Source organism: Globicephala melas, chromosome 1 (assembly GCF_963455315.2).
Source record: "Globicephala melas chromosome 1, mGloMel1.2, whole genome shotgun sequence".
Classification (NCBI taxonomy): domain Eukaryota; kingdom Metazoa; phylum Chordata; class Mammalia; order Artiodactyla; family Delphinidae; genus Globicephala; species Globicephala melas.
The window spans coordinates 155,127,242-155,148,319 of NC_083314.1; the positions used below are offsets into that span (position 1 = coordinate 155,127,242).

The 21,078-nt window shown below is 42.5% G+C and overlaps 1 protein-coding gene and 1 long non-coding RNA gene across 3 annotated transcripts in view; one reads left to right on the plus strand and one right to left on the minus strand.

Moving 5' to 3' along the window:
* NFYC (nuclear transcription factor Y subunit gamma) overlaps positions 1-9,684 on the minus strand; it is a 63,395-nt gene extending 53,711 nt beyond the window's left edge. For both annotated transcript variants that reach the window (XM_030867771.3, XM_030867736.3), the window contains exon 1: positions 9,547-9,684. The gene's annotated coding sequence lies outside the window, so the exon portion shown is untranslated. The remainder of the gene's footprint in view (positions 1-9,546) is intronic.
* A 2,043-nt stretch (positions 9,685-11,727) lies between these two features.
* On the plus strand, positions 11,728-19,853 carry LOC115859114 (uncharacterized). The gene is made up of 3 exons (XR_009565666.1): positions 11,728-11,823; positions 14,324-14,397; positions 19,715-19,853. It is a non-coding gene; the product is annotated as an uncharacterized lncRNA (long non-coding RNA).
* The last annotated feature ends 1,225 nt before the right edge of the window (positions 19,854-21,078 follow it).

The following is a 21,078-nucleotide window of genomic DNA, read 5'->3' on the forward strand; positions in this document are numbered from 1 at the left end:
AAATCCGTGCCTTTCACCACCAATCGTGGCTGAAGTCTGATTATTGTTCCAAAAGCCTACCCTTTGACTCTGCTTTTGATGTACCAGATTAAACCAAACATGTCTCTTGATACTTTGTGAAGGTCTTTGGCATACTTTTTATTAGTTCTTGGTAGTTTGCAAGAAAAACACTTCAACCCCTATTTCTCATCAACAGTCACCTTAGTAGAATTCAAGCCACTAGTGGGAAGATAACTCAAATTATCCTAGAATTTCCACCTGGCACTCTCACTTAGGATAGCTTTCTCTAGCTTGTCATTACGGTGGACTAAGAGCCTCATTGGATCTCTGCGGTTCTAACTCATATTCTTCCCCGGTCCTGCATCTCAACAGCCCTACACCAGACAATTGCATCATCTTGCCCTCATAAACACCCTGACACAAAACGAGTGCATGTGGTTACATGGGTCAAGCTTTAATGCTCCCAAAGAAGGCAGGGTGGGAATTGATGCGCTTAGTCAGAAAACTGATTTTGAATCACAATTACCTACTTACTAGCTGTATGACCTAGGCTAAGTTACTTAACCGTCTCTGAGCTCACTTCATGTGTAAAATGAAACAAGTAACATTTCATTTTCTTCATGTAAAATGAAAAAATAACACCAACTCACAGAAGTGTTGAGGCTTTAGTGGGTTAAAGCACTCAGCATTAATACCTAGCATGTGGTAGGTATTCAATTAATATTTAAATATACACTTGACTATAGCACCTATCATATAATTACGTTTTACCATGTCTCTATTACCAGAGGAAGGCTTCTTGAAGGCAGCAACTGTGTCTTATTTATATCTACATATATCCTCAGTGCTCAGTACAGAGATATAAATCACACCTGACCTTAGCCATAGTGTCAATGAAATAATAGGGAGTAGTGGGGACTGATGAAAACTGGAGAGTGCATGTCTCATCTAAAGGGGCAGCTATTGGGGAATTCCCTGGCGGTCCAGTAGTTAGGACTCAGCACTTTAACTGCCAGGGCCCTGGGTTCGATCCCTGGTCAAGGATCCCACAAGCCATGTGGCGCAGCCAATGGTGGGGGTGGTAGGGGGCAGCTGGTACTGAGCTCCAACTGATGAGGGCTATGGAAGAATGCTGGTCCACTGCAGTAAGAGCTTCAGATTCAATAAAAGAAGCAAAAGCCAGATCCTGGACACAAAAAGTTGATGCTAGCATAACCCCTGATATAGCATCCTGAAGAATGACTAAAGAACCAGAGTTATGGCAGAAGTTGGCCTCAACCACCATGGCAATTCCTGCCAAGGACAGGGTCTTGCTCAGTACCCCAGATTACCTGGTCTTGAAGGTTACACTGTATTCCAGCAGAAGCAAAAAGAGCAGCAAAGAAACTGGGCTCTTCAGCGGCCTGAACATTTTATTGATGGTGTCCTTAACTGACCCTTTTGGACTAGTAAGCAAACCTGTGGGTCCCAGGAAATATCATAGAAGAGAATCTCTAGAGAAAAATGAACTTCTCATATGTTGAGATGGGGAAACGAAGCCATATTCATTTGACTACTAAATTTGTTGTGTGCCTTATTATATACTAAGCTGATGAGACGGATGTATATAGCAGTTTGGTTTGCACTTATGTTGTTATAAGTTAGTGGGATTGGGGTATTTTTTTTAAGAACACCTTTAATCCAAGCGGCCAGAACCAAGCAGCATTAGTATTTTGGGTTATACTTTTAGAAGTTTTTCTCATGTAAATGAGATGTGAGGTTGAGTTAGTCCCCCCAATATTAGATAATACCATACAAAAATACTGTACAAACTGTTTTGTAATCTTGTCTTACTTAAATAATGTGAATAATTTTCCCTATCAAATACAGACCTGTATCATTTATAATAATTGAATGATATTCCACTGAATGGATATAATTTTTTAATCAGTTCCATATTACTGAATAATTTCAATGTCTTCAATTTTAAAATATTGTAAATAGCATCACAGAGAACATCCATTATGCCCATTCCTTGTGCCACTACCCTTATTATGTCTTCCAGAACCCTTGCAACGGCTTCATAAATAGTATCGTTTTGTCTGGTTTAAAAAAAAAAAAAAAGAAAGAAAAAGGAAACCAGATTGTTTAATGTTAAATCTTTCCATTTTCAATTTTGTTTCAATTTTTTTAAAAACGTATAAGCAGATCAAAGAAAACTGAGGGCTGCCGGATTGTAACTTCTGACCCGTATCCTTCACCTGACTTGGTTCTGAACAACTATTAGCTATTTAGCAAATCAAAATCACCTTCAAGGTTTAAAAAAAGGTATGTCGACACATATCTTAAAGTATCTGACAGATGTTCTGAAGATAATCCCCAAAGAAGTCCCAGAAACATTCTGAGCAATGATAACATCGTTAGAATAAGGAACATGGTGCTGGTGCTCAGTAAATGGCTGCTCAATAAATAAACGAATAAAGTAAACTAATATATGAGACCATAAGTGGATTATAAATTCTGAATTATTTGTTTTTTAAAAATAAATTATATTCTCCAAAGCATAAATGAAGACCAATGGATGGTAAACTACTCTAGAGAGACCAGTAGTTAATAATGCATGTAGAAGGCCAACACAGTGGTTGATGAACAGCAAATGCTCCAAAATATGGAGGCTGCTACTATTATTACTGTTATTGGCAACGGGACTAGATGGCCTTTGAAATCACATTCATCCCTAAGAGTCTATGTTAGTTTGGAAACATATCTTATATGTTCCCAGGAAAGTCCCTTCCCACTAATGGCCAAACTATGAATCCTATACAAAAGGATTCATTTTTTTATTCATAAACTCTCTACACCAGAATTACTCAACTGGGCTCCACTCCACACCAGTCATAACATGAAATGCTTATTAGGTGTTCTCACAAACAGGGTTCCATGGCCAAATAAGTTCGAGAAACACTGCATAATGTATCCTTTCTCTTGAAGAGTTGTTAAGGTATATGAGCACAAACGTTCTCAATACTAACTCTGCAGAAAAGAAATGCATTTCACATTGCCCATTACTTTGTCAAGGATCCTTTTTTCATCATAAGGACACTTATTAGCATTGTATAAGAACTAATGTTCAATGGAACAGCTTGGGAAATGCTGCTCTAAGCCACTTACAAATTTTAGGGGAATGAAAGGAAGACCACAGGCAAGTCTATTCTGGTCAGAATGGTCAGTTTATTCTTCAAAAATGGTTGGAGTTTTACACACATTATGGCATTTCCCTTTTTAATGAAAATGACATTAAATATCACCATAAATAGCAATCCTCTGCCTCTCAAGTAACTGCCAACCGAGTATGCTTTGCTTCTTAAAAAGGCCCCAACTTTGTCATTTGATAATAAGCAAATTCTAAGCTACTTACCTTCAGGGTACAATAATAGTTTTTGACAGTTAAAAATGACAAAAATGTTCAACTGTACAGATTGCATGTACTTTCTTTTTTCTCTTTTAAATGGACAGATCATGCCACTGGTGAGGGGATATGTTTTCTTAACACTGGGCAAAGAATCTCACTTCATATAGATAATGGAAAACTTGCAGCTCCTGAGGACAGAGTTAACAGTAATTAGGGGATTTTGAAAACCTTCAGTAACTCTAACAAATTTAAGCCAATGATAAGATATAAAATATTCTATGCTCCAATATCATTTCCTATGAGTCACTGAAGCATTTACTGAAGCACTGCTCAAGATCACTATTTTAGCTCATATTCATGAATGCGTTTAAGAATAATTCTTGAATCTGATTTATAACAATACACTGTTGATTTTAAATGAGGGTGTTCATTTAAATAGGACACCTTATATACCTTGAACATGAAGATTTGAACCTTTAATTTAAACCTATTCTACTGGAAACATTCAAATGCAAAGGTTAGACTAGTCCCTCTCTCTAAAAACTGCACCTTAAGTTTATCCATCAGAAAGCTCTCACTGTATAAAAGAAAGTATAACGGATTTAAACGCTACCTGCAGACAAGTAAGAACTTAAAACAAAATGGAAAATATAACTCCCATGCTGAAAATGAGTAAAGAGGTTACCTCACTGCTATCAGGTACATCACTGCTAAAACATGGAGAGGTGTGGGAAGGATGCAGCAAATTTTGCAACCTGGCAAAAATTTCTGCAGGCAGGGAGATTTTTTTCCTGAACCATTCCACAATGTTGTCTTTCTGCTTACTTCAAAGAAAATGTTATCCAGGTGACTACAAATCAAACTTACAGTCCTACTTCAACTTAATATTTCTACAACTAGAAAAAATTTCAAATGACTATACTGTAAGTCCCTTCTCGGACAAAATGATAAAACCGGTTGTTCTGATTTCAATTATCATTGCTCAATGAATAATCATTGCAAATATGAAGACTTTTTCTTCTCATCAGAATCACTACCATTCAGCACCTGGGGATTAACAGAGGGGATCAGGAAACAACCTAACCCTGAAACAAATGATCCTACGACTTTGCGGATTCATAAGTAATACTGACCTCACAGCGGTCCACTAGAAAACAGCTCCTAAACCACAACAGTACAACTAAATTAGACTATTTCTTTCATGTCAAGTGGCTCCCCACCCACCCCCGCCATGTAGAAATCTTACTGTACATAACAGAGCAGATAATTACAAAGCCTCCTCATCAAGGAAGCTCTACTTGGCTGTCAGGCAGATTTTATGCTATTCTCAAAAGAAAGTGATGTGTTCTCTCACTTATTAAGGTCCATTCAGTGACAGGCACCTACCATATGCTACTGTATTCATTTTTCAGTAAGTACTCTATAAGATAGGTATTATTAACCATTACTTTACAAAGGAAGAAACTAAGGCTCAGACAGGTTAAGAATCTGACCCCCCCCCCGCCCCCCCACGGAGGGTAAACACCTTACAGAGACAGAATTCTTTCCCAGGTCGGACTCCAAGGTCAGCAACTACACTAGCCCCTCCCAAAGGCACTTTTTGGCCAAAGTATTTCAAATCCATTTCCTCCTACAATTAATCTACTAATATTATGTTAGGTGCTTTGAGTCTCTGTGGGAAAATACTAAAATGACCTTGTAGCCCTCCTAACTAGTCACAGTGCATGCATGCAAAACTGAATAAACAAAATGAAAAGAGAGACTGTAAGACATCAGATAACTCACAATCAGTTTGCTGTGAGCACAAGGAATAGAATGGAAAAGAACAACTTGCTGGCTAAGGAATGTTCTTCTTAGGTTGTATGCCTGAGGCTGGAATGAACCTCAAGGAGGTCATTTGTGACCTTAATAATGTCCTCTGCTATTCTCCCTCCAGTGAATGAGGCAAACTTGTCAAAATACAAAAGGTGCCTTAGAGTCATCTCTGCGTCAAGTCAACGCTTCCAACAGGAGAGGAAATGCTGTCCAGTGGAATGAGCACTAGCCTGGGAATCCAGTAATCTGGCATACACTTGGCTGTGCCCTTACATAGAAATGACCTTATCAAGGTCATCACACTCTTCAGGGCCTCAGTACAAAGGGTGTGCCTGAAAGAACCAAAGGTCACTTCCCAAGCTAAGATATAAGAGTTTTTCTTTTTCTCATCATATTCTATGGTGTTAAGAGAACACTGTTTAAGGGACTTCCCTGTGGTCCAGTGGTTAAGAATCCGCCTTCTTCTAGGGATGCAGGTTTGATCCCTAGTCAGGGAACTAAGATCCCGCATGCTGCGGGGCAGCTAAGCCCACAGGCTCTAGAGCCCACAACTAGAGAGCCCTCGCAACCGCAACGAAAGATCCTGTATGCCCCAATGAATATCCTGTGTGCCGCAACTAAGACCCAATGCAGCCAAATAAATAAATAAAATTTTTTTAAAAAAAAGAGAAAACACTGTTTAAGAGTAAGGGCTTCAAAAAAAAAGAGTAAGGGCTTCACAAATTGTGTAAGAATTAAGAGTTACAGACTTATGTTTGAATCTGGGCTCTGCCACTGACTGGCTATGTGACCTTGAGCAAATTACTCAACTCCTCAGTTTCCTCATATGTAAAAATGAGGGTGGTAATAGTACCTATCTCGTACTGTGTGAGGATAATATATATATTTATACCCTTGCTGGTTCAATGTAAGCACTCAATAAAAGGCAGTAACTATGACATTCCTGAATTTTATTCATATATCTTTAGTGGCTCAGTACCTCTGAACTAAGAAGTTAGAGAGGGGAATTTCAAAACTGCCTCAAAAAGACACCTACCATGGCCCCACATTTCACTCTGCTTTCTCTGTAAGTGGAGATAAGGAACCTTGAATCTTTTCTAGTGCCATGAATCAGTTTTGCCCCAATGGAAAATGTGTAAGCAAATGAAGTAACAATTATTTGTTATAAGGATTAAATAAGATGACAGACACAGTCTGTAAAGTACAAAGCATTAGTATGATTTCTGCTTAGAAGACAAAGCTGATGTTCACAAGGTTTTAGTATAAACTCAGATCTACTCAGACCTCCTGGGAGTTCAAGATTTCTAGGGTGGTCAGTTCCAAATTATATCAATAACAAGGCCCAGCAATTGGCCCTGGGTTAATGCAGAATGTACATGGGCTAATGTAGAATGAAAGTGTCACTGGTGCTGAAGAACAACCGCCAAGAAATGCTTGCTGAATAAAAAAGATATTTATATGTATACACTTGTTTTTACAACCTCGACCAGATTTGCTAAAAAAGAAACTAAGTTATGGATGCCGTAACGGTCTTCATATTTGATTAACTTAATGACTAAGCCAAATGAAGCTGAGATGATCAATGTACAAAATGTACAGCAAGCCCTGTTTTCCCTCATACTTTTGACTCTATCTTCCACACTGCAATGTAATTGCAAACATGAGGGAGGAGACCCTCACCTAATCATATCAAGACACAAAGGAGTTAAGACTTCCAATTCACTGGTCTCCCCTTGAAACCTGAATTATTTAAAAGTTTCCATGCAAAACTGGAATTGCAAATATTTTGTTGTAACCAGTTTTAATTTTACACATCATTGAGGATAAGCATATCCTAGGATCACCCCACAGTTTGAAGAAGGTACTAGGTTTTTAGATAGGTCCCAGTATTTGGGGACAAACATCCTAAAGAACTGGTGATGTTTGAAAAAGCTCCCCAGTGAGCTCTTTACACTATGCACTTGGTAGTTCCTCACTGCTTGGCATTAATCATTTCCATATGTAGAAAGACTATGTCAGCAACATTCTGAAGCCTGGTTTTAAAGGATGCAGATTCTTAAGCTTTCTGTACATATTTTCCCCATTATCTACCTGGGTTCAGAAAAACTCCAGCAGTTTACTTTGTAAATCCCTCCCTTCACAATAGAAACCAAGGGATACAATTTAAATACCTAGTTGAAAAAATTATAATCTATATGGTTACCATTCTGTGGTTTGAACAGTACAAAAATTCTTTTTGTAATTATTCAAATAAATACAAATTCTTACTCAAATTCCCCACTCAATACACTCCTAACACCCAGAAGTCAAAGAAAGATGATCCACTGTGAAATATAAAACTATCTGGGAGTTTGACAAGTCAGGCTTATGTTGATAGTATGACATAGTAGATAAAACTACAAGCTTTGACATCAGGCAACTTGGATTTGAATCCCAGCTCAACCACTGAGTGACACTGGACAAGCTACTTAACCTCTCTGATCTTCAATTTTCTCATTTGCAACATGGGGATGATAATGCCTACCTAACAGGAAATGTGTTAAATGTGCTCCAAAATGTCAATTCCCTTCCTCTACCACTTTCCCCTTTTCTCTTGAAAATTCAGTTGCATTCACATAAAACTGAGAAATGTGAAAATCACAGGAGTTTCTTGAAAGTGGTATAAAAACTGAAGTGTAACGTCTATCTAAAGCTGAAAGAACCACCTAAGACAGACAAGGAAAAACAAATTAGGAAAACACAGAGGTTTAACAAATGTGTTTCCATGATCCCCAAACCTTGGGAGGAGCAAATGTAGAACAATCCAAGTTACCACAATTCAATGGAAAAGTAAGGTGCCCCCAATAAACTGACTCTAACAACTCTCAATTAGAACAAAAGCTTTTTTTTTTTTGAACAAAAGCTTTTTGAAATATGAACCACAGAGAGTTGACAAGTCCTCTAACTTAAGACAAGATGCAAGAAGCTATGCACGAGCTTATTTTTGTTCCCAGCTGCTTATTTAAAAAAAAAAAAAAGTGTGTATGAAGGTGGGTGTATTTTTTAGTCATATATAAAAGGAAATAAATGAGCCAAGATCCAGGATCTCTGTCAAGCGCTCTTCCACTAAAGAGGAACCTAACAATATCCTTTCAAACAAATAATTGCAAAGTATCTGATATTTGCTAAAAAGAGCAGCTTTGGAAACTTGGAAACTCAGCCCTGAACTGTATCTTTCCTAGAACAGTAAAACTTCATGTAGAACATCTCAAAACTAGCAGCACGGTCCTGAGACCCGATAATCTATAACTACTCTCTTAATATAATCCCCAAATCGTAAAATTCCAAAAATGCTTCTGCTTTTTCACTCCTATAGATCTGTCACTACTTAATGCTGTGCCTCCTAGGCTCGGCATTCAGTTATTAAGACCATGCACACCTATCCCATAGAAACCCTCTCTCAGTCTGGGTCTGTTTATTTGCTCTTCACACCACTGCCCAGGTCTGGTAACTACGGACTCCAGGGCTCCACCAAAACCTCAGTGTTTCAAAACCGGGACTCCCTAGCAAAATTCCTGATCTGATCCTATTGTTCGCCGGGTATGTCTCTAGGGCCCTGATGCCCTCTCCTCCTATACCATGCCCTCAGACCTGGCACCCGTGGACATCAGGGTCATTCCCTGTGTTACACTCCAAGTCTAGCACCCCTGGATCTCGAAGATCCTCTCAACCTGAAACTCGGGTTTCAGTGTTTCCAAACCTGGCACCCTTGGCGCTTGCACGCCCCTATCCCGGGCCATGCACATTCCATGAAGGGTACCTCTGGAATTTGGAGTGCCTCCCACTCCCGGCCATGCACAGGCTACCCACGAAGTACTGGCCAGACCATCTCCCACTCTTCCCCTTTAAGGCCTCTAGGCTCGCCCCCAACCTCCACCCCACGCCTGCGCCGTAGGGGGTCATCACCCTGCAGCCAGAGAGCCCCAGACGCGCGCATCCCTACAGCCTCCGATTCCTTCATCACCCCCTAGGCCAGAGCCAGCGCGACCAATAACGTGCCAGGTCCTCGGCCTCCCCGCCACCGACCAATCACGAGCGAGCCCCCCCGCCGTCGCCTTCCGCCAATGGGAGAAAGCCCGCGGGTCGGGCCGACAAGGCGTACGGACCCCATGAGCGCAGCGGCGGCGACAGCGGCGGGCACGGCGAGAACACAACATGGCGGCGGGCAGGCCGCACCGAGCTACAGCAGCAGCCGCGCGAGGGAAGTGAGGTCTCCGCCGAAGGCGGGAAGCGCCGCCCCTCCCCCCGCCGCCGCCGCTCATCTCTCCCCCTTTCTCCCGCGGATGCTCCCGCACACTCACACGCCTCTGCTTAGAAGTCCAAGGAAGAGCAGGAGCCGCCCCTGCGCTCCTGCGGAGTCGGGCAGTGCAGAGACCTGGGCACGGCGGAGGGGAGGGGGAAGCGTGCGTCAGGGAGAACGGAGCGCGCGCCAAGCGGGGGTACAAACAAGATGGCGGCCACGCCGTTTGCACCGTTTCCCCCCTCCCCCTCACCTTCCCCTCCCCCTTCCCCTCGGCGCTTCGACTCCCAGTGTCTTTATTACGCAGAAGCTTAGTTGCCTGAAGTCTCGCGAGATATGAGAAGGGGCGATGACTTTGTGAGGCGGAATGAGAGGCGAGAATCTTCTGACCCCGCCCCCTTTGGGGGATTCGGGATTCGGAGGCGTTTAGTAGTGACCTGCGTGGAGCGTTCCGTGTTTGTGGATCTCTGCTTTGGTGCGCCAGCTTTTGAATTTTAGAGGAATAAAGTTTTTGTGAGTTTTTTTTTTTTTATTTGGGAGGACGCAGAGCTGGAGGCTGGAGGGCGACGTGGGAATGCCAAATTAAGTGCGCCTTTAATGATAGCTACCAGTACCGTAAAAGAAGGGCTATAACACCAAAACTGTAAAATGACATACTCCAAAATAAAGAGCATCACTTCCCAATAGTGGTCACTTGTTACCTTACGTCGACATGGACATTGCTTTTCTCACTTGAATGCAGTTTAAAACTTTTTAAAAAACAATTGGAAACTAAACTACAATGAACATTATATCTTTTTCATACTTTACTGCTTTAATCTCCACAATTACTTGGTCGAAGGCATCAGCATTATTTTTATTTCACTGGTGATAAAACTGAAGCGCAAAAAAGGTTAAATTGATCAAGGCTCCGCAGCTTAGTAAGTGTTGAAACTCAGTTTAAATAGCCCCCAAACCTGTAGATAAATGCATCAAATATGTATTGAGTAGAATTAGCTACAGGCGCAAAGAGAAGTGAGACTGCTCCTGCTGGTGGTTACCTTGAATTTTACAAATGACCTTACAGCCTTTCTGAGACTTGGGTTGCAGGGGTCCTCAACAATAAAATCAATACACTATTATTATTTCCTTCCTTTGATTTTATGACCCTGGTGATAAAGTAGTTGAGAATAGTGGAATAAACCCTTGACTTGAACTCAGGGAAATCGTTTTCAACTCCAACTTTAATAAATCTCATTTCAGGCATTCAATGAATATTTGATGAATGAATGAACAAAACCTAACTAGTTATAAGACACCTGACTTCACTGAGTCTCGATTTCATCTGTAAAATGATCTAATTCCTACCTCCTGGGAGTGTTGGGGAGATTGAATGAAATAGTATAATGGCGAGTGCTTTGTAAATTGCAAAAGTGTTATAAAGAAGTTAGTGATAATGATTTTTCAGACCTGAGAAATGGCGTAAAAAATTAAAAACAAACTCAAGAAATAGTATGTTGAGATAGATAAGCTTAGCTAATGGGAAAAAGCTAGCTAAGTCTTTCTACAAATGTTTATTGAGCAATTATTGCATATACTATGCTTGTGAAAGAGAAGAAAAATGTGCAGGAAGCAGCACAAATTAGTATTATTAGTTATTCTTGTAATTAAGTATTGACAGTATATAGGGGCTGCAGTCAGTTTCCCTCTGGGAGTGTGGAAATCAGGTTGCCCTCAGAATTAAACTAATAAAAATTTACATAGTAGAAGAAATTAGCTAATGGTGGTAGTAAACATATTTTAACAACTGGTACTTCTCAGGCACTGATCTACCAGATGTGAATTCCAGGAAGGGTCCAGGAGATATCCCTCTGTACTAGGTGTTAACCCTTCAGTTGCTAGTTTTTAAATAGTAGGTCCCAGGGGAGGGGAGTTGTCAGGAAAGTTGGAACAGCAGCTATTTACCAGCTAGTACCAAAGTATTTCAGTATTTTAGTAGTCGGTATTATAACTGGTGTCAGTCACACTAGTACATACAGGCTGAATATTAGTCCTTGCTGTAGACTGTGGTTATCAATATTCTCTGCCCTTCCTTTTCTAAAACCCTCCCCATCTGGCCTGTCCCTAGGAGGTTATACTTCTCACCCTAATGCCATCAAGCTAGGCTTTGTTTTGGTCAGTGAAATGTGAGTAGAAATAGCTTGATCCAGTTCTGAGTAGAAATGTATGGGCCATCTCATGATTCCACCATATTTTTCTTCAGCCCTGAGAGGATCATGTTCCAAATAGAGCTGCTTTTCTAGCTTTGGTCCCAGAATGAAGATGTGCAGAGCCACAGCTGACGCACAAGACATGTAACGTGAGTAAGAAATAAACCTTTGCTATAAGCCACCGAGATTGTTTTACTTGTTTGTTACTGCAACATAACTTAGCTGGCCTAAACTGGCAAATACAGTTCTGAAATTAGCTATCTGTAGGGGTAAGCCAAGAGCTTAGCTACAAGCATGATCAAAAAATAAACCAGACTCTGATCCAGTTCATATGAAAGGGAATCTCAAGGCAGATGTGATTGTAATTTAATAAACAGAAGCCTAATCAATCTTGTCAACCAATCATTCTGTGTCCTATTTGGAGAGAGATTCTGTGAACCGACGGGCTTAATCGGCCATGACGACTCAAAACAACCCAGTCACAGAGGCAAGCATTAGCATTGTCTTTCTGAGCCCTGTCTCAGTCAGGCCAACCTGGGCATTAACATTTCCTTGTCCGTGTCATCCCTATAGTGGGTGAGAATATCTCAGGCTGCCTCAGCTGAGAAATGCTTCTTAAGATCAATGTTTTTTCCTGGTATGATTCTACGCTCACCCAGCAAATGTATTTCCTGTAGGGACAGAATTTAGCGATCTGTCACCTAGAGGATCCAAGTTCTTTTGATAATTGCATTTTTCATTGTAAATTAATCTATTGGATTCTGGTTTATGTAACTATCAGTTTTTGTGAACTTAGAGAATACAAGAGTCCCCCTGGGAGATGGTTCCATTCTGTGCTTACTATTAAAATCAGGCTTCTGAGTTTGCAAGGCTGAAGACCAGTTCTGGGATGATGGTAAATTCCTTAAAGTTTTGGAACTGTAGAGGGACCTGTCTAGACAACCAGCTGGACTACCTTAAGCTACACCCCTCTATCTCATTGTGTGCCTTCTTTGATCTCAAAGAAGAGCGGTAAGTGCTAAAGAAAGATAAGATTCACATGCTGTGGGAGTTCAAAAAGGGAGAGATTTCTTCCATTTAGTATGAAATAGTGAGAAGAGTTCAGGAAAGATTTGTGAGGATGTGACATTTAAAAAATGAGTAGAATTAGGGGAAGAGCATGCCACGTGTAGGTGACCATTAGAGCAAATATAGGAAGCAGGGAATTGATGGAGGAAATATAGAATAAGAGGATAAGGAAGAAAAATCATCTGGAAAAATACATTGTGGTCAGATTAAGGCTCTTGGGTTTTATTTTCTGGTAAGGAGAGTTAGTGGTGGAAGTTTTTTTTGTTTTACCTTTTTTTTTTTTTTTTTTGCGGTACGTGGGCCTCTCACTGTTGTGGCCTCTCCCGTTGTGGAGCACAGGCTCCGGATGCGCAGGCTCAGCGGCCATGGCTCACGGGCCCAGCCGCTCCACGGCATGTGGGATCTTCCCAGACCGGGGCACCAACCCGTGTCCCCTGCATCGGCAGGCGGACTCTCAACCACTGCACCACCAGGGAAGCCCTGTTTTACCATTTTAATCACTTTTAAGAGTACAGTTCACAGGCACTAAGTACTTTCACATCGTTGTGCAACCATCACCACTATTTGTCTCTAGAATATTTTCATCATCCGATACTGAAACGCTGTGCCCATTAAACAATAACTCCCCATCCTCCCCTCCCCCAGCTCCTTGGAACCACTGTTCTACTTTCTCCCTTTGAATTTGACTATTCTAAGTATATCATATAAGTGGAATTATACAATTATATGTTTATCCTTTTATATCTGGCATATTTCACTTAGCATAATGTGTTCAAGGTTCATCCATGTCATAGCACGTACCAAACTTTCATTTGTATTTATGGCTGAATATACTATTCCATTGTGCGTATATAGCACATTTTGCTTATACATTCATCCATCAATGGACATTTGGGTTGTTTCCATCTTTTGACTATTGTGAATAATGCTGCTATGAACATTGGTGTACAAATATCTGTTTGAGTTCCTGCTTTCAATTCTTTGGGATACATACCCCAAAGTGAAATTGCTGGATCATATGGTAATTCTGTTTAATTTTTGAGGAGCCACTGTACTGTTTTCCACAGCAGCTGTACTGTTTTACATTCCCAGTGATAGAAGTGTTTACAGAGGGGAGTGACATGGTCAAAACTGTGTTTAAAGACTATCTGGCAGAGATAACAGGATGGAATAGGGTTGCAGAATGACCAGTTAGAGACTTCCACAACATATCAGACAAGATGTAACAAGAGCCTGAGCACATATGTAGCAGTGAGAATGGAAGGAAGAAAATACAAATGCAGTGGTGATATTGCCAACGTAGGATTGGAAGGACTGGACTGTTGATCAGCTGCTGTAGGGGTGGGGATCAAGAGAAATGAAGGTGTGTAGTATGACCCCCAGGTTTCCCACATGGGAGGATGGTAATCTCCAGATGAAGACTTCTGGACTTCTCCAGAGCGTGTCGAGTGGGACATTGTAAGGTCTAGGATGGACACTTGTTGTCTTGCCTGCTCAACACCCTTGCCCTTTCCAATGGTAATGGCACTCTACTTGCAGCCCAGCTGCTGAGCTCTGAAATCCATTGCCCTTCACCCCCAGGCCTCACTTCCCACAAGCTATTCCTGGCCGATGACTGAGCACAGCAGAGAATTTTGGACAGACTTCTTCCTGGGGTAAGTGACACTCTTCTGATGGACGGGTTGGCTCAAGGACTCCTCAGTGACCTCACAACCTTTCCTTGGAGCTGCACGGCAGTCTAAGGTGCTTCCACCTAGAACTCTCGCCTTCTTTCTTCTTCACTTAGGGTCAGACCTGTCTCACTGTCAGATGGTCCTCTCCCGGTCTCTTTTAGGTCTTGCCCCCATTTTCCCTCACGGGTGTTTTCCATGATACATTTCTTGCATTTAACCCTGTCTAGGTGTCTGTCTTCTGAGGATCTGAACTGACATGAGGGGAAGGAGGATGAGATCGTAGTACCTCCTCTCCACCCCATCAGCCATAGGGGTAAGCCTATGACCCAGTCTGACCAATCATAATGATCCCCACATCTTGGCCCAGTGCCTCCTCAGAGTCTCTCTGCATCATTTGGCTCCCAGACCATCAGCTGCTTGTTCCACCTCAACCACAGACGTGGCTGACCAACTCTGAGTGAGGCCTCACAGTTCCACTTCCTGAGGCCAACTAGTTGCAAATATGGATTCTCTGGCTTCTCCTGCAATTTCCAGACCCTGAGGACACACCACCTCACAGAGCATGAGATCTGGCTTCCTAAGCAGCTGCTGAAGGGGTCAATGAAGCAACCTAGAAGTACAGGAGATTTAACTGCCCATGGGATCAACTATGATTAATGGGGGAACAATCCACTCTCCCTTCCTACCTCTGATGGACGGTTTCATGGTATAGTTTCTCTATACAACCCGTCTATAGGCATTCTGTATGGCCAAGTGGGTAGACCTGTCCAGAGACTAGATGTGTCTCTTCACAGCTCATCGTAAAGAAGTAGCAGCAAACATTTCCTTGCATTGCTTGCCATCTTTTCCTGCTTCCCCATCCCCTTATCCTCACTGCCCTAGGACTGTGCATCCCATATAAAGCTTTAGCACTTAACCCCTTTTTCAGGCTTTGTTTTCCAGGAACCCTTGCTTAGACAGATCACAGTTTCTGAACAGATGGGCACATGACCCAAACTAAGCTAAGCAAGGCCTTCCTAAAGATGTGAAATATAGGAGAGACAGGACATTTCTTCTGTAGGTCTTGAGCCATAGAGATCTGTGGGTGGCTATCATTTCTGCTTTATGGACAGAGCCTGCCTGAGCATGCAGGCATCACAGAGGAAGGCAGAGCTCAGAGAAAGAGAAGGACACAGTGCCCAGACATCCTTTGGACTCTGAGATCCAACTCTCTCCAATATGTGTAACTGTTTTTGTGATTTCTTTACCTCCCTAAAGACCAGTTTTCCCAATCCAAATCAAAGAAAAGGTGGTCATCCCTAGATCCCACATTGCGTACATTAAAGAGATCAGTCAGGTGACTAGATTTTGGGGCTCAATTTCAAATTCCTGGGAGAGAGAGCTGTTCCTTGGATTAACTTTAGCCAGAAGTTTGCCCCTGAACCAATCAACTTCATTATGAGGTACAGGATCATGTATACACATGGCTGTAGCCACTGTAAGCCTGTGAATGAAGGTACGGTAGTGTATAGGGATAGAAAAGTGGGAGCAGAGAGTTGGGCAGACCAACCAATGGCTGCCCACTCTCTGAGAATAAATAAGGGGGGAAAGGGTAAAGGGAAGGGGTCTGAGGACAGAACACTATCTAACCCAATGCTATCCTACACTTTATCTAAACCAATACTATCCAAAAGAACTTTCTGCAATAATGGAGATGTTTTATATCTGTGCTGTTAAATATAGCAATCACCAGCCACGTGTGGTTATTTAGCACTTGAAGACAGCTAATACAGCTGAGCAACTGAATTTCTTTCCTCATTTGATTTTAATTTAAAATTGAATAACTATATGTAGTTAATGACTACATATTGGACAATACACACTGTTGATCTGCTTGGGAAGACAGCGTGGAATATTGGCTATTGCGTCTGCTTTGGAGTCAGCCCGAGCTAGGTTCAAGTCTCAACTCTACTTCTTATAAATTGAACAGATTACCTGACCCCTCTGAGCTGTAGAGTTAAAAGACGTAAAGAACGGTAAACAACATAGGATACCAAAAAGAGAGAAAGGGGCAAAAGATTCTGCACAGGGACAAAAAGTCAGTTGGATTTAGCAATTAGGAGACTGAGTGAATTAAGACAGAGAAGTGTTCAAAGTGTGTTGGGGTAAGAGCCAGACCAGCAATTTACCTGTCTTTTGGACATCTGTTAAGTATCTTTCCTCTGGAGGGGGATCCCAGGCACGGAGAGACAGGGAACACAAAAATTTTCTCTTAATCCTGATGGCCACATGGGGAGCTAAAAACCCAAAGGCATGTCCTGAAGGTAGGGCTCCAAGGTCAAGCCAGAAAAACAGTCATAAACAGTCAGCCATGGGGTCTGGAGCCAAAGATGGGGTTGCCTAGACCAGGAAGCTAGAAGAAAAGAACACCTCATAAAATACCCTCATTACATAGCACTTACTGTGTGCCTAGATTGTGAGCCCTTCAGGGTTCAGGGCCATGTTCTTCTTGGTATCCCCATCATCTAGTAAGTTCCAGACACCATAGTAGGTGTTAAATTAACATCTGTAGAATGAATGAATGAAAGTAAGCCAGTCCACTCCCTGGTGCATGGTAGACACTCTAAAAATGTTAAGTTATCAGAAGGAGAAAACTCTGCAGTGAGAAGGTGCCAGGGTATCCTTCTTGGCTTGGAAACCCTGTTTGTAAGGTCCCCAGCATATTGCCTGACACAGAGGGATTGCTCAACGAGTGGTCACAAGGGTAATGATTATTAGTGGGGGAGAAAGCTTTTGCATAATGATTGGGGAAAGCCTTGATAATAATAAGAGCTAACCTATGTTGATCTAATTTAATTCTTAGCCCACTCAACGAGATAGATTTTATTAGACTGATTTTATAGATGAGGAAACTTAAAGAAGAGATGTAATTTATCCAAAGTTAGCCAGTTCAGAAACCTCAGGGCTGGAGTTGAACCTGAGCTTCCATGATTCCAGAGTCTAGGCTCCAGCAGCAAAGATTTGGGAGGCAGGAGGATTGCCAAAAGAGGAGTTTAAGGAAGAAAGTTCTGGGGTCGAAATTCACTTCTGATTTCTATACGTTTACACAAATCATGATGCCTTCTTCCCCCTCGAATGCCCACTTCTTGACTTCTTGGCAAGGTCCTCACCCCTTCTACTGAGTTCATCTCTCTAGGCCACCCTTCTGTTTCCTGTCCCATTCAACCATATATACTCTCCTTCAACTTAAGGAAATAGGAATTGAAATGGGGTCAAGGGGAGCTTTTTATTTGTTGGTTTGTTTTAGTTTTAAGAAGGAAAACTCTAGAGCAATTTTGTAAACTAGGTATTCCAGTAGACAGGCAGAAATTGACAATGCAAAAGAGAGAAAAGATCTGCAGAAGTAAGTTTTTGGGGTCCTTGGCACAGATTGGGTAGAGTTTGACCTCTGATAGGAGCTGGGACCCTGAGACTTTTCTTCAGAGCAAAAGAAGACAGAGAATATGGATACAGAAGCAGGAAAGTTCATAAATGTTAAGAAGCTTAAAATCCAAAGTTAAATTTTGCAGCAATTGATGATGGAATGGTCTAGGACAGTGTTTTTCAAATTGCAGGTCCTAGCTTATTAGTAGACCATAAAATCACTTAGAAGTTTGCAACCAGCTTTATTTTAAAAAATGGAATAGAATTGAAAATTTGAACTAATTACACATAGCAAGGGTAAATACTGTGAAAACTACTGTGAAACTTCTGTTTCAGTTATATATCCAACTACATGTATACTGTAAAGTTTATTTCTTATTGAGGGCACAGTAAAACATATTTTAAAGCCACTGTTCCAGGATGAGACCATGAGAAGAGTGGCTGATTCCCAGAACTTTCTTTCTCTTCTATGATGTGTGTATATTGGCCTTGCTTTGTGACCAATAGTAGGCACCCTAAGGGACATGAGCCTGATGCAGTATGCCAGAGCTTCCTAAGCAGTGGCTACAGCACGTGCATTCCATATGTGCCTAAACATTAGTCTCCTAGTCTTCGGGCTACTCTTTCCTCCTGAGAAGAAAATCCTGAGATTCACTATGATTGGACAGGCTGAGTTCATACCACCACCCTGAACCAATCATTCTGGCCAGTGAGATTGACCAGCTCACCCCTCCGCTTCCCTGATGGAGTCAGCTTCCTGGAAACACATGGATCGTAGAAAGGAAATCAGGGGCTGTTGCAAAGGGGGAAATGGAAAAATGAGGTAATCAACTAATGTTCAATACACATGGCCTTTGAGGTGCCAAAATTAGTTGTAAGTTTCAATAACATTTGTGCTGGTCATTTGCCTGTTTGCTCTGAGCTCTAATCTAGCCTTTCCATGCTCTGCTTTGTGCTGAAGAGTGCCAGGCCCTGAAAGGCCCTGAAAAGTACACTTCCCAGACTCCCCTTCCTAGCTGGCTTCCTGTCAGATTCAGCCAAGGGGAAGTACAGGTGGGAAATTGTTTGGCTGGAGATGGGATGGCTGGAGGAGAGGCAAAGCCATTTTCTCTCTGCATCCGCTAGAGACTCTGGCAGCAGCTGGTGGTTATGGGCTCAGACCTTCAGCGTTTCCAAAAGTGTCAGTGGTACTGGAGGGATAGCTGTAGACTCCAGTGACCTCTGGCAGTTCTGCCAGCAGCATCATTTCAAAAGCAATATTCCAGTAGCATCAACAGCAAGTGTACTTCTGGATCTAGTAAACACCCTTCCATTTGATCCTCCAGGTCTAGGGGTGGTAGAAGCTTCCTGCAGCTACTAATCTCTAGTTTTCCTCACCTTACCCTTTTGCTTCCTCAAGCCAACCAGTTCTCTGAAATAAATGACCTCTGAAATTCCAAGCATGTTTTCTGTTTTCTTGTCTTCACCCTGACTGACATGGCACTGCCCTGGCCATTAGCTGACTGCCAGGATTAATTTCCCAGGTGTGCTGTTTGCAGGTGTTGAGCTGGGTGATGCCACAGAGCAGAACATTAAGCTCTCTGCTGGGGCATTGGGACAGGAGCAAGGGAGACCCTGGAGAAAGCACAGAGAAAGCCTCCCACTCCTTTTGCTTCCTCATCTTTCCCTATTAGAACTGTGTGATGGAGAACTTAACTGCCTGCCTCCCAAGATAACTTGACTCCACGTTGTGACTGAAAGGGATGGGCTGCGGAATGATGGGGTGGGAATACAGCAAGGAGCACAGTTGGCAAGGGGGCCCAAAATGGACGAGCCGGGATAGGGTGCCCTTGCTGCAGAGTAGAGTTTAGGGAGGGAGGAGGGGCAGGGACTATGACCTCTGCATCCTCTTTTTCAGAGGAGCTGATGGAGGGATAGACCTGTGGTTCTCAACATTTCCTGTCTTACTGCCCCCCAAGTGCTCTGCAATCAAAACAAGAAAACTGACTCTTAATGACATTTATCCTGGCTGATACCAGAGGAACTGTTACTGAATCCTTATGTCTAACCTGGCTCACTTCTGTGAGCTCCTGTTGCTACCCAGGCCACTGGGGGTAGTCAAGTCTCTTGAGGGCCTGGAGAGGTAAGATTGTGGATAACTCCTGGAGTCTTCAAAGGGGCAGCCATGCCAAAAACACCACTTCTCTCAGAGACCCTTTGCCACGGCCAGTAGCGTCTTGCACGATGTTATTAAGTCAGTCCCACTTAAGTATGATCCATGATTGGAAACCTAGATCCAGTCAGCCATTAACTTGCTCTGTGATCTTGGGCAGATCAGTCAAGCTCAATCTCAACATTTCCATCTGTTTGAAAAAGAGCAGAGGGATAATTTTTCTAAATTCTTTTAAAATAAATCATTTTAAGGGGATGGATGGGATGGGAAAAATGATAGGTGTTACCATCTACCCCTCCTTCTCGCCCATCCTCCCTGGGTTTCTGTGAGTATCAAATAAGACAGCAAGCATGAAAATGTCCTGAAAAGTACACAGCCCCACACAAAAGCAAGGAAGTGTTATTATCCACATAGTTGTTAGCTTAGAGGGATGAAGGCAGGGCACAGGCTGAGAGCCAAACAGCTGGAAGGCAAGAAACCTTAACACCAAAAAAGGAAACTTTCTTTGTTCAAATTTTTCCTGGAGTGACACTTTCTTTGGAGCAGACCTGGCACTGGAATCCTCTGAAATGCTGACATGGGTCCAGGAAAGTGTTCAGGGGGCAGGTAGGGCATCCAACAGCCAAAAGATGCTGGAGAAACACCAGGCCTTATTCCTCAGTTCCTCTGTGATCCAACAAAGGATGCAATGGAAGAGGGAGGTTGAGGTTCAAAGCTGGTGTGTGCTGGATCCTCCTCCAGGCTCTTTAACCAGCCACCAAGCTATCTGGGGACCCAGGATGCCATGGGCATGCTGTAACTAATACTGAACTCAGCTGCCCACAGTCTAAACACCATCCTATGTTGTGTTCAAAGAGAACATTGATCTGGGGAGGACCTTAGGGACTGTCTAGTCCAACCAAGGCCCAGTGAGGGGCAAAGACTTTACAAGATAACAAGTAGTCAGGCTCATGGGGCTGCAAGGAACAGAAACCAACTCCTGCAACTCCCATGTAAGGACTGACATTGAAACACCAGCAGGAACGAGGCAGCTCTAGGACTCACTGCTCTGTCCATGCTCCCTCTGCTCACACCCCTCCCCGTCTCTGCACTGCACGCCTCCTCCCTCC